The sequence below is a fragment of the Oryx dammah genome, unplaced genomic scaffold, assembly GCF_014754425.2.
Source record: "Oryx dammah isolate SB20612 unplaced genomic scaffold, SCBI_Odam_1.1 HiC_scaffold_10, whole genome shotgun sequence".
Lineage (NCBI taxonomy): Eukaryota > Metazoa > Chordata > Mammalia > Artiodactyla > Bovidae > Oryx > Oryx dammah.
In genome coordinates this window covers 32,306,718-32,320,221 of record NW_024070194.1, presented here as the reverse complement: position 1 = coordinate 32,320,221, position 13,504 = coordinate 32,306,718, and the positions used below count along the sequence as shown (strand labels likewise).

The following is a 13,504-nucleotide window of genomic DNA, read 5'->3' as shown; positions in this document are numbered from 1 at the left end:
CAGTCATGACACCAGGACCAACCCTTACAAGTTCTCTGTCAACTGGTCGTCTCCTTTCCCCCTCACAACAAGCCTGTGAAGTAAGAAAGACAAAAATTGGTTCAGGGACCCACAGGCAGGAGAAGGGCCCTGGTGGCCTGATTCCAGAGCCCAGTTCTTTCCTTGGGGCTTCAGGAGAGTTAGGAATGCTTCTCCGGGCCACCTCCCATTGCAGGGCTGAGCCTGCCCCCACACAGCTGAGGGCCCCTCTCCCAGCCCCACTGCATAAGACATCACTTGCAGGCGCGGCCTTACCCAGCCCCTGACCTGAGCTAGTGTGCCCACATGGAGATCCACCCATTCAGAAGACAGGGCACTTGAGGCCAAGGAGGTGTGAGCTGGCAGATGAAGAGGTAGCCTCCCGGCAGGGCTTCTCCCCTCTCCCTGCCAGGAGCCGCAGCCTCATAGTTCTGGAGGGAAGGAAGTCAGCACAGTCAGCAGTTTCCAATGACTCTTTCAAAATCACTCACAAGAACTGAGGCTTGTGAGACAGCTCAGCCAGGCGCAGTTCCCCCTTGCTTGCCCCTCGTGACTCTGCACAAAGCCGATCTGTGCTTCAGTTCCAGCCCTGAGGGGGTGGGGGGCTCTCTAAGTAGAGTGGGGACCCCACTCATGGCTCTCTCAAGGAAAGATTTTCCTCTCTAAGAGAGGCTCTGGAGCCACAGATGGGGCTCCCAAGCTACGGGAGGGGTCCCCATTCTACTCAGCCCAGGACTCAGGCTCCTAATGGCATAGTTGAGATATCCAAGGCTTTTGCTGGTTCAGGCAGCATTTGCAGGAAGAGGCTCCCCTTCATTCTAAGCTCCCTTCCTGCAAAGCTCCCTCTTCTCTGCTCATCACCCCCAAACTCAACATGGTTTATCACAGAGCACAGGTGGCATGCATGATCATGAAGAAAACATCCCTCCACAGTCCAGTTACTAAATAAACCCCAGAGCAAATCTCTATTTATTGAGCCCTTTGTGTGCCAGACCCTGTGCTGGGCACTTTCCATTCATGGCATCATTTAATCCTCCCAAACACCCTAGTGCCCATTTAAAAGATGAGGAAACAGGCTCAGAAACGTTCACAGGTGTGACGGAGGCCACCCAGACAGAGTGAAAGGCAAAGCAGGCTGGTCAATGCCCAGCTCAGCTCTCTACCCTGCACTTGCCCACCTCTCGGGCCCTCAGTCAGCCTTCCGGGGCAGCAGGCCTGAGCACAGTCCTCTATCTGGCACTCTGTCTTACCCCTCCCCATACAATGACACTGTACAAACTGTACCAGGCACCCAGGGCTAGCTACACTGCCAAAACTTGCTTCCCAGAGGCCACTCGCCTCCTGGCCAAGGCATTAGTCAGGTGGGGTGTGGGTCCCATGGGGACTGACTTAAGGCTTGCCAGACCACAGCCCTTTGCCCTTGGTTTTACCCTCCATAAATAGTGACAAGGATAGTGATTTTGGTAGCACAAAAGAAAGTTCTAAGAGCGGCTAAATGATAATTCCCTCTAAACAGTCACCTCTTCTCTCTGGCCCAAGATTTTCCTCTCCTGGTAACTCCAAGGTGGTTTAACTGTGCTCTCCTTATACAGGATCACCCAATAAAGAGCTCTTCATAAAGTTCAACCCTGAAGCAGAACACCACCACCCTCCACCCCTGCTATCACCTGCCAGCCTCAGAAAGAGCTGGAACCAAGTCAGAAAAGCCAATGGTGTTCATTTCAAAATGCATATGTGGGCCCCATGATTTAATCCATAAAACACCTACAGAGTTTAAACACTGAGCTTAGACAATAAACATATTCTTCAAGTTCTTTTGTTGAGTTCAAAGACAAACTTAAAAACTCACCAGCTTTTAGAATCAAGAAAAGTCTGTTCTTATAATTCTATCATCGCTGTTACCACTATTTTTCACTGAGTATGTCTGAGGTACAGAGGGCAATGCTAAGCATTTGGCATGGAATGTTTAGGTTAATCATGTCAATATCCCCCTTCTACAGAGGACAAAACTAAGTGAGTTTCAGAGAGGTTCCACAACCTGTCATCTGGCAATCTAAAATATACTAAGATATTAAGGCTCAGATTTTACTCTTTCTTAAAGCCAGAGAATGAATCAAATTCATCATCTTTTCTTGAGTTACTTTCTCAGATTAACTCAAAATTTTGCACTAACTGTATATGATTTTTTAATTTTCCAAAACAGAAGAAAGTAAAAGAGATATGTGCGTTCAACACTTAAAGACCTCACTTAAAAAATCTTTCCTATGAACATTTGCCCACTGGTGGTCGTGTGTGTCTCCTACTTAGCTGACTTAAGGTCTAGCTATTTGCCTGTCCACTGAGAGCATCCATCAGCCCTCTCTCCCTGGAGTCAGTAGTTTGGGGTGGGGCTGGGCTGGACTGGCCTGGGGAATAGGTCTGGTTGTGGGTAGGAAGGCATGGTTGAAGGTGTGGAGATAGGCTCTGAGGGGTCTGTGACTTGAGAAAAGGATATCAAACCAGATGTCCTAGAACCCAGATTTGAGACCCAATCATGCTACTTGCTGGCACTGCCAGCATTCCCATCTTTGGGAAATAGCTCATGCCCCATGCACCACAAGAAGAGGAATTATGTGTCCATCAGGGCCTCGAACAAGGCTGCAGAAGGTGGCTGGGTTCTTTGTTCTGTTTCCTAATAAATTACAACTCATTTCCAACTTATGCTGCTTCTCTTGGTCTTAAATCAAACCTTCCTTAACACCCTCCCCCAAGAAGCAGCTAAAGAATCTATCTGCCAATGCAGGAAACATGGGTTCGATCTCTGGTCTGGGAAGATCCTACATGCCACAGGGCAACTAAGCCTGAATGCCACAACTTCTGAGCCTGTGCTCTAGAGCCCAGGAGCTACAACTACTGAAGCCTGCATGCCTAAAGCCCTTGCTCCAACAAGAGAAGCCACCGCAATGACAAGTCCAGGCATCACAATTACAGACTAGCACCCAGTCACCACAACTAGAGAGAAGGCCACGGCAACAGTGAAGACCCAGCACAACCGAAAATAAATAAGTTATTTTTTTTTTAATGGAATCTAGACTGAGAGGCAGGGGTACTGAATTTACCTGCCCCAACACAGCTAAGCCACCCTGGTTTGGCTGAATCCAAATGTTTTTCTTCATCCCCTCCTACTGACTCCTGATTTAGAGAGAGCAGGAGAAACCTTGGGTTCCTGCCTGTTTGAAGAAGAAAGAAACAGGGGCAAAGGAAGAAGAAAGTGCAGCTGAACTGGGTAAGAAAGCTCACTGAGCACCCAGGGCCTCCCTGAGGGCTGTTGTCAGCACCACGTAGGGCTCTTACCTACATGCACTATTATGGCAATTTCTGGATCGTTGTTTGAAATGCCATACCATCACCTCCATCACCTCCACCTGAGCTGCTGAACAGAGTCCTCACACCTCAGAGGAAATGAGGTGTGGCAAGGGGCAAGGCAGGGTGACCTCACTGACCTCCTCTCCCAGCTACAGGGGAGGCAGGAGGAGCCCAGGCCCAGGGATTCTCCCTGTCTTACACTTTAGACACCCCTTCCGAGAAAGTGACAAAAGTGAGATTCTTAACCTTTTGGGAAAATGACTCAGAGCTCTGAAAATGACTACGAGCAGTTCACTCTTCCCTGGCCCCATGCTTGAGACATGAAAGGGTGCAGCAATTCTCTTAGGAAGCCCAATAGGGAGTCCTGTACTCCTCACCCACCATCACACCCAGCCACTTTTCTCACTAAAACACTGTTCTGATCAAACCACTGCCCTGCCCAAAAGCCTTCAATGGTTCCCAGTGGCCTAATGAATGAAGATAGGTCCCTGACACCTCTTCCCTGCCCTCAGGCCCCTTGTCTTCTGCACACACCCACTGGACCCCAAGACTCCCACACCCAGACCTGGCCCACAGGGCATGTGAAACCTCCGCCTTCTGCCCAGATATCCCCACCCTGCTAGCCACTCCCCTAGAAAGCCAGTCCTCACTCACTCTTTCTCTCACCCTTCCAGATCACTCTTCTGTTCTAATCAAGACCCTACCCCAAGCCTCAAGGTGAGTGCAAAGAAAAAGAGAGCAAGCCAGACTGTCAGGCAAGAAAAGGGAAATTTATTAGAGTGAAACGAGAGGGTGATTGGCCCTTAAGGAGAATTCTGACAGGGTCTTTCTTATACCCTACCAATGAAAAATTCTCTGAAGGGATGGTTAATTTTTAGCCTGTAGTTGAGTCCTGTGGTCACGTAGCCAGAGGTCTGGAATCTGGTGGTCTCATAGGTTTGAGAAGTTAGGCCAGTGAGAAAACAGAATGTCATTTGGGCAATTTGGTCATTTCAAGAATCACTGTGATTTTATTCTTTGTTTGCGAGGTCAACATAATGAGCCATCAACAATGAAACCCCATGTGGGCCCTATCAACGCTCTCTCCTGACCTTCAGTTCAGTTCAGTTCAGCCGCTCAGTTGTGTCCGACTCTTTGCGACCCCATGAATCGCAGCACGCCAGGCCTCCCTGTCCATCACCAACTCCCGGAGTTCACTCAGACTCATGTCCATTGAGTCGGTGATGCCATCCAGCCATCTCATCCTCTGTCGTCCCCTTCTCCTCCTGCCCCCAATCCCTCCCAGCATCAGTCTTTTCCTGACCTTTGTGTCTTTCAAATCTCTGACAGTCCGCTTCCCTGGATCCTCCTGGAGACACTGCTTGCAGCCCTGTCAATCACACTAAGAGCAGGCAACAAGAATCTGGGTGTCACACAACCCTAAAAGGAGATAGCATTATCCTCACAGTACCAATGAGATTGAGGCATAGAGAGGTTTAGCTTGTTGCCCAGGGATCACAATCCCACTCTCTGAGATTAAAGGATGGGAGAGAACTTGTAGGGCAAGAAGACAGCAGGGGATGATGGGGTAAGAGGCCCTCCTAGAATCCCTAAGACTCAGGCCTGGCTACTGTTGGGTCCCTTGCCCATCCACCAAGTGAAGCAAAGCTTCCTAGAACCCGAGGCCTAGAACCCAGGACTGGTTCTGGGCCCCAGTCCCCTCCTGGCCATCCCTCCCTCTACAGTGCTCTTTTCTTCCACTGACTGTCCAAACTGAACCCACACCACCAAGTCCCCCTCTCCCAGGAAGCTATTGCTCCATCCTGCCTCCCCTCCCTGGCACTTCTGGGCCCACCTGTCACCCATGTTTATAGCCTCTCATGGAACAACATCCTCCCACATCAGCCCCTCCCATCAGGTGTTTTATTGGTCAGTTAGTCATTATTAGGATGTCTTCAAAAAATTTTTCTTTCTATGATCAAATCAGTTTAGGAAATACCAGTTTCTTTTCTACAGGACTTGTCAGAGTCTTTTAAATGCATTCTGAATCTCCCAGAGTTGTACAGTGGCTTTTCCAGTTTCTACCCTTGTTTGTCCCCTGAAACCTTGAGGCTTCTCAGAACAGTCTTTGAGAAACACTTCCTCCTCCCAACCCCTCAGGCTCCCCTGGTGGCTCAGCAGTAAAGAATCAACCTGCCAAAGCAGGAGATGCAAGTTCCATCTGCAGGAGAAGGAAATGGCAACCCACTCCAATATTCTTGCCTAGGAAATCCCATGGACTGAGGAGCCTGGCAGGCTACAGTCCATGGGGTCACAAAGAGTTAGACACGACGACTAAACAGCAACAGTCCACCCTTCAGGACAGCCTGCACAGCAGGGAGCACATGGGTAGGAATCAATGAGGGGAGCACGGGGTCCCCTTTTAGGAGTTATGAGTGACACTTTGGGAGCTCAGCCTGAAAGCCCCTCTTGGCACTGCCCAGGGCAGCAGAACCAGTGTCTTTAGTGTCTGCTCTTCCTACCTTACTCCTTGGAAGGAAAGTTATGACCAACCTAGATGGCATATTCAAAAGCAGAGACATTACTTTGCCAACAACGGTCCATCTAGTCAAGGCTATGGTTTTTCCAGTGGTCATGTATGGATGTGAGAGTTGGACTGTGAAGAAGGCTGAGCACCAAAGAATTGATGCTTTTGAAGGGTGGTGTTGGAGAAGACTCTTGAGAGTCCCTTGGACTGCAAGGAGATCCAACCAGTCCATTCTGAAGGAGATCAGCCCTGAGTGTTCTTTGGAAGGAATGATGCTGAAGCTGAAACTCCAGTACTCTGGCCACCTCATGCGAAGAGTTGACTCATTGGAAAAGACTTTGATGCTGGGAGGGATTGGGGGCAGGAGGAGAAGGGGACGACCGAGGATGAGATGGCTGGATGGCATCACCGACTCGATGGACATGAGTTTGGTTAAACTCTGGGAGTTGGTGATGGACAGGGAGGCCTGGCATGCTGCGATTCATGGGGTCGCAAAGAGTTGGACATGACTGAGCGACTGAACTGAACTTCCTACCTTCCTTTGGGTAAGGTGACTGCCTACACTTCTGCTAGGGTCTAGAGGGACCTCCTTTGACCAGGGGCCTCAGATAATACCCTTCAGGCTATGCAAAGCCCAGAGAACAAGGGGTCTTGGGAGACTCCCCCAAATCAAGCTGGACAGCTCTTCTAGGCAAATCACTCTCTGTACTCCATCTTTAGCACATGAGTTTCGGTAGTAATCCAGGATTAAAATGTATTAAGCTGCCATTCTGGGAAGATGCAGTGTTCCGTTCAACAAACCCTGCAACTCTCCCCACTGCTTCCCAGGGAGGAGACTGAATCCCTCAATTGACAGGAAACTGAGGCCTCAAAGCAGAGCAGACACTTGCTTGTAGTGACCCAGCCAGGGGCAGAGCAGAGAGAAGCATTCAGGCCTCCCACGCCCATGTGGCCCAACAGCAACTCATGCAACCATCAGGGCAGCTTCAAGGACTCACACAGGCCAGGCAGCGATAAGGGTTACTTGCTGGGGGGTAATGGCTCAGCAACTGGGGAGACTTTCGGGGCTTTGAGGAGAAGATGGCATGTCTAGGGCTGGAGTCAGCTGTTTCCCTAATCTCCCTGGCCACACCCTGGCTAGAGGAAGGGTGCTCACTCCAGATTGGCTAACCATAGGCCGGCTTGGCTGTGGGGAGAGATAAGATGCCCTGCATGCTACCCACGTGTCATCTTGCCCTAGGGCAGTCACCTAAGATACTTTCTCATGGTTTTGGGAGCTCCTCAAAGTCTGGCAACCTAGAAATCAGGTTTGTGTTCCCAATCTGAGACCCAAGTTCCCAGAAGCCCCTCACTTGGCCCCACCTCCCAACAGAGTAGCCCCTCCATCCCATACCCTCTTCATAACTCCCCCTCTGCCCTGCCCTCATACAAGTAGTCTCTACACCTCCCCCAACACAGTCCACAGGAGCCAAGACAGTCTCATTTACCTGTTTCAGGTCTCACCTGATCTGTGCCCATCCCTGCATCTGCCTGGCCCAAAGTCCCCAGTCTCAACCCTCACTACACAAAGATAACCCATAAGCCAGCAGCATCACACCAACTAGGAGCTTGTTAGAAATGCAGAGTCTTGGGCCCCATCCCAGACCTACTGAAATGGAACCTGAATATTAACAAGCTGCCCAGATGACCCACATGTATGCTAGAGTTTGAGCAATACTTTTATAGACCACTGATGTAATCAAGTCCTTGCATCCATGGCAAGCTTCAACGGCTCCTTGGGGGCCTAGTGAATCAAGTCTAGACTCAGTGACTTGGCAATCAATGCTTCAGCTGACTTGTCCAGGCTTGGGCTCCTGCTCCACCTCAGGAAAACCATCCCATCCTGTGTTGGCCAAAGCCACCCAGGACTTCAAAGGCCCCTTAAAGCACCACCTCCTCCAAGAAGCTGTTCTGAACCACGTTCCACTGTATCACATCTGGCTTGGCTCACTCTTCTTTCCTGATGAGTGGGGACCCAGTCCTGTGTTCCCAGTGGCTCCAAGCACCAGGATGGGGCACAGATGTCAGGTGCCAATTCCAGGTAACAAGACCCAGTGCCAGTTATTGGGAAGTCCACACTCACCTCTAGCCTGTCTTCACCTCAACTCGCAGACAAGGACTCGGGCAGGGTGGACAAGCCCATTGCATACTTCAGAGAAGAAGCACTCCTCAGAAACATGGGCTTAATGAGCTTCCAGCAACAATGTGGAAAATGCAGAGGAGAATGCCTCCGAATCTCCCTCTTTTCCTGGGGGACTGGGAGGTCTGCTGAGATAGATAAGCAGATCCCCTAAAACCTGGGGTCAGAATGTGGAGCAAGGAGACTCCATCCCTGTGTGGTCAACAAACCTTTTTTCTGCCTGTTTAGCCAGGCCCCTGGAAGGCCAAGTCACCTGCCCCAAGGCATCCTCATGACCAAACAGAAAAGCCTCAAAGGACAGGGCTGCCACACCCTCCTGCCCACCCTCTCCTTTCTGGCCCAGTTCCTGCAGGCTGGCATCCCATGAGAAGTCCTTGCTCCTTTGCCCTGGGTCTTCAAGAAGGTATTCAAGCATGGACCTCAAGGAGTTCCTGGCTTCCACAGCCTCTGGGGATCAAATAAAAAGTCTCTGGACTCTTATTTTACAGACACAGAAAGAAGTAAGGACAGGGCCAATACTGAAGGAGAGTAAGCTCTTTTCAGTTCCCATTTCTCTGTTCCCCCAGCTCTGCTCCCACCTTCAACCCAGCTCTACTTAGACCCCCATCCAGGTTTCCCAAGGTCAAGTCTGAACCTCCACCTCATAACATCCTAGATTGAATCCAGAACAGGCTAGTTTATCTGCAGAGCTCCTATCTGACCTCTCTGGAGTCCCCACAGGCAGATGAAGAGGGCAATGGGGCAATGCTGAATCAAAGACGTGACATTCTAATGGTAGCATCTCAAGCAGGGAGCTGTTTTTGTACCAGAAGAAAATGTCCTCCCTAGCTCCCCAAAATCGCATTATGCATGACACCCCATTTGGCTTGGGCACAATGCCCCTCCTAGAAGAAAAGGAGAGGCATGAAACAGACAGACTCAGCCACCCACTCTGAATAAGGACCCCTTCTACCTTAGAGGGTTTGACTTCTTTCCTTCCTCTCCAGCCCCAAGGCCAAGCACCTTTGGAAGTCAGGAAAAAAAACACTTGTTAAAGACTTCAGCTCACTTGTCTGAGAGGTAAGAAAGAAGTGACAGAGTAGAGTGACTTAGAGCATGGATTCTGAAGCCAGATTGCCTAAGTTCAAATCCTTGCTCTGTGACTATTGAGCTGGATGACTATGCCTTGGTCTTCCAATCTGTAAAATGGGAATAAGACCTACCTTATAGAGCTGTTAAGAGGATGAAAGGAGCTAATATTTGCAAAGTCCTTAGAATACTGCCTGGCACTCAGTGAGTATACCAGGGTCCTGGACTAGCCTCTTGGCCTCTGCTCAATTTCTCCCACCCAGGACACCCTCTTTTCTCCCTGTTCTATCCCAGCTCAAAGCCTTTCCTAGGCATGCCAGCCCAGTTGTGATCTGAACCCCAAGCCCCTAGGTCTAGCACTCACCTCACAGTGTTATCTTGGTCCATCACCAGTCTCCCTGACTAGGGCTGCGCTTCCCGCCCCCAGATCTGAGGACCTTGACTCCTAGCCCTTCATTCTGAGAACACTAGCCAAACAGCTCAGTTCTCAGCTGGGCTCCTTTGTGCAAACAGGAGAGCTGTGGGTGGGAAGATAAAGGACTAGAGACCCCCAGACCTCAGCTTCTTCCTCCCCTTCAACTCTCTGCCCCCAGGGCTGGGTACCCAGCAGTCACCCAAGAAAGTAACCTGAAATAAAACTCTGGCTGCCCAGGCCATCTCTATCTCCTGAGTCAGAAAACACACACAAGCGCACAGGTACAAACCCTTATGTTGATCTAATCTGGATCTCCACCAGAGGGAGCAAAGGAAATCATTGATCCCCAACCCACAGCAATCCACATCAACTCCACACCCCCCAAATCCATCCAATCTCCCACTACATGTACAGGCCTGCCTTTAAGCCATTTGTACCGTCTCTACTTCCCTTTTCCCACTGGCCCCCTCAGATTCTTGCAGTGATTTGCACAACTGCTTTCAAGGAAAGAAAATTAAAGTCCTATGATCACTTGAGATTTACAGAGGGCTCCTGCACTGCCTGACCTTCCCACCTGGCTGAAGATTTCCTGAGTATTGGCTGCATTCCAGGCATTCTGCTAGATGGTCCAGATGCAACAGTGGGCCAGTCCTTAGGACGCCACACAAAGTAAACAGACAACTGCAACAAATGGTTATGAACTGTGATAAGCACAATGAAGAAAGCGAACCACATGCTATGATGAATTACAAAGAATGATGGGAAGACATATTTGAGGTAAGACCTGAAAAATAAGGAGCAGAGCCAGTCCAGTAGAAAACATTGGAAATACTTTCTAGGCAGAGAAAACAGCACAGGCAAAGGCCACAGGGCAGGAAAAAGCTTAGGTGTTCAAACAGCAGAAGTGATTCAGGTGTGGCTGTCAGAAAAATGCAAAGGGGACAGTGGTCAGGATTAGCCGAGGGGAGGTCAACAGTGACCAGATCATGGAAGACCTGAAAGGCCAGGGGAAAGCTTTGAAATTTTACTCCAAGTACAAAAGGGAGCTGTTTAGGCTCTTAGAGGAATGAGACTACTCAATATTTTTCTAAATTGTTCTTGTTGCTGTTAAAATGGATTTGAGGAGGCAATTGCAGACTTGGGGAAAGCAGGCAGAAGCTACTACAGTATTAAGGCAAGACAGAAAAGATAGCTTGGCCTGGGGCAGTAGCCTGGGGCAGTAGCATGGAGTCAGAGTATGAAGAATAGGCCTGAGATAGATTTGGCAAAAGAACTTGCTGTAGTACCAGCTATGGAGAGAAGGAAAAAGATGCCACCTAGTTTCCTGTCTTTGACGGCAGGTGGGTTATGGGGCCTTTACTGAGATGGGAAGGCCACAGGAGGGCCATGCTTGGGGACTGCAGTCAGAACTCTGTTTCATCCATATTAAGTTTTCATACCTATAACATCATAAATCATTAGAATGTGGCTGGATAGAGAGGTTAGAACTGAAGATAAAATTTGCTACATAAAATTATAAGAATGAAAATGATATACATTTAAGATTTGTGCTTGTAAATTAATGTTTGAAATTAGTGATTTTAAAAATTATAAGAAAAAAATGAGAGCTTGAGGGGAACGTAAATAGAAGGGACTCAGGAGAAAGGAGGGGGCTAAGAACAGAGCCCAGGATCCTCCAACATTTACAACTGTGTGAAAGAGTCATCCTTAAAAACAAGTAAGGAAGGGCTTTGGTAGGAGGAAAGGGGGTTTGTGAGGAAGAAAACCAAAAGTCAAGACAGGACATTACAAAGAATGATCTAGACCAAGGGAGGTCAAGGAAGATCTGCTTATAGGGGAGTATAAACCACTGGAGACCTTTACTAGGGCAGTTTCAATGAAGCAGTGGGACCAAAGCCAGGTCAAGTGAGCTGAAGAACAGAGAGACCATAGGTACAGGCAGCTCTCTGGAGAAGTATTACTGTGAAGGGAAGTGAGGTCATCTGTAGCTGGGGGAGAATAAGGGATGAAGAAAAAAGGTGGGGGAGGGTCATAAAATGGAAGCGGGTGTTGCCAAAGCATGTTAAGAAGGTACTGTTGTGAATGATCCAAGAGGAGAGGTAACTGAAGAATGAGGGACAGGGAGCAGACTACGTTGGAATCCTAGTGGAGGCATTAGCCGGAGGCAGGAACTGGGATGCTTCGACCCCAGCTAACTAGAGGAAAAAGGAGGAGGGGCAAAGATGCAAAAACGCAGATGTGGGTCCTTCACTACACACTTTCAGATGCATGCATACCCATTCCAATGACCCCCTAAACACCTGCCGTTTTGCTGCCTGCTCCAAACACAGACAAGTTACCCACCTACTTCGCAGTCTAGCACGGGATGTGCCACCACCGGCAGATCCTGCAACCAACCTGTGGGCACAACTCACCACAGTTGCCAGCTACAGCGCTTGTCTTATCAGGCCATGCCTTTTCCTGGTGCAAGCTCCGAGGGGGTCTCCAGGCCTCTCATCGGCTCTATCTCTAAGCCCCTCCCCCAAATTGAGCACTCAACACTCCCTACCCCTTTCCGAGAAGGTAGGGAGCCTAACCTACAGCAGCCTGTGAGCCCCTAGTTGGCTCTTCGGAGAGAGCTGCTCCCCACCCTGTCCGGGGGACTCCTCCCATACCCCCCGCGAGGAGACTACCTGGAGGCCCTTTGGGAGGACTGCTCAGCCTCTTCCAGCGTCCCGAGCATCGCCCTGGCGCCTTCTCTTCCCTCCCCAGTGCCCACCCTCTGGGTCGCCAGAGCAGTCGCGGGGCGTCAGCGCCCGGCTTTGTCTGCTCCCATCGAGGACGCCCGCCGGGCGCACTGGGTGCTCTCCTGTCGCACGCAGCCCCAGGGTCCCGCCTGCCCTCCACCCCAGCGCAGCCCCTGCCCCGGGAACCACCGCCACCGGGTCGGACCGCCGCCTCCCGCAACACGAGCAAAGGGGCGCGGCACCCACCGCCCCCGCTAGCCTCCGGGAACACCGGACACCCTCGCCCTCTCGCACGACCGCCGCTCTAGCTGCCGGAGCCCCGGACCGGCCGAGCCCTCGGGGCTGCTGCGGGCCCCTCACCCTCCCGCGGTCGACTCAGCCCCAGCCTGCGCCCGAATGGGGCCGGCGGCCGGGGGTCGAGGATCGGGGAGCAGGCGCGTGCTGTACCTTTCCCTGCTGAGCCGGGGAAGAGAGTTTTCCGCGAGTGGCGCTCCACCTCGGCCTCCTCCGCCTCCCCTTCTCCTCAGCCGCTTGGCTTCCTCCTCCAGCCGCTGCTGGGACCTTAGGGGCCCGAGCCAGCCGCCGCGGCCTGTGTGGGGCCCCGTTCAGCCTCGCGTCCCCGACCCACCCCGCCCAATCCGTTCAGGCCCAGCCCCCGCTCCGCCTCTAGGCGGGGACGCGCCGAGCTCCTCCCGGGCTCAACCGGACAGGGGCGGGGAGGCTGGAGGCCGCGTTGGCAGAGGACCTCTGTGTCCCTTCTTGCAGAGGGACAGGGACCCAGCGCTCCCCACCTGAGCTCCAAAGTCCCCTCCTCAATCTAGGCACCTAACGTTCCCACCTGCCCCCGAAAAGAAAAGCAGTTAGTCCAGCCCTGCCTGCCCTGTGCTTGGGCATAAGGTGGAGCCTGCCAGGCAACAAACAGAGCTAGGCCCCTGGACTCAGTTTACCTGCAGAACTCCAAACCCTACCGTCGAAAGGAAGAGGAACCTCTCTCTCCTCCCAGAGCTGCCTGCACTTCCGCAGATCCACTGGATCTCAGTTGGGGGCGCAGGGAGGGGGGCCGGGGGAGGAGGTCCCTAAGGGGCTACCTCTAGCCTCAGATTGTCTGCAAGACCACTTCACACCCAGCCACCACCACCCCTTCCCATGCCACCTCACATTAATACTGGTGCGGAAATCTCAGCATCTCTGTACACTGGTGCCAATCAAATCTCAGAGACAGAGTCTTGGGTGAAGTAGAAAAGGAT

At 51.3% G+C, this 13,504-nt stretch overlaps 1 protein-coding gene across 6 annotated transcripts in view; it reads right to left on the bottom strand.

Annotated features, from left to right (window-relative positions):
• The window catches only part of SMOX (spermine oxidase), a 37,100-nt gene extending 24,203 nt beyond the window's left edge, over positions 1-12,897 (bottom strand). For all 6 annotated transcript variants that reach the window (XR_005722341.1, XM_040247886.1, XM_040247887.1 and 3 more), the window contains exon 1: positions 12,705-12,897. The gene's annotated coding sequence lies outside the window, so the exon portion shown is untranslated. The remainder of the gene's footprint in view (positions 1-12,704) is intronic.
• Between the last annotated feature and the right edge of the window lie 607 nt (positions 12,898-13,504).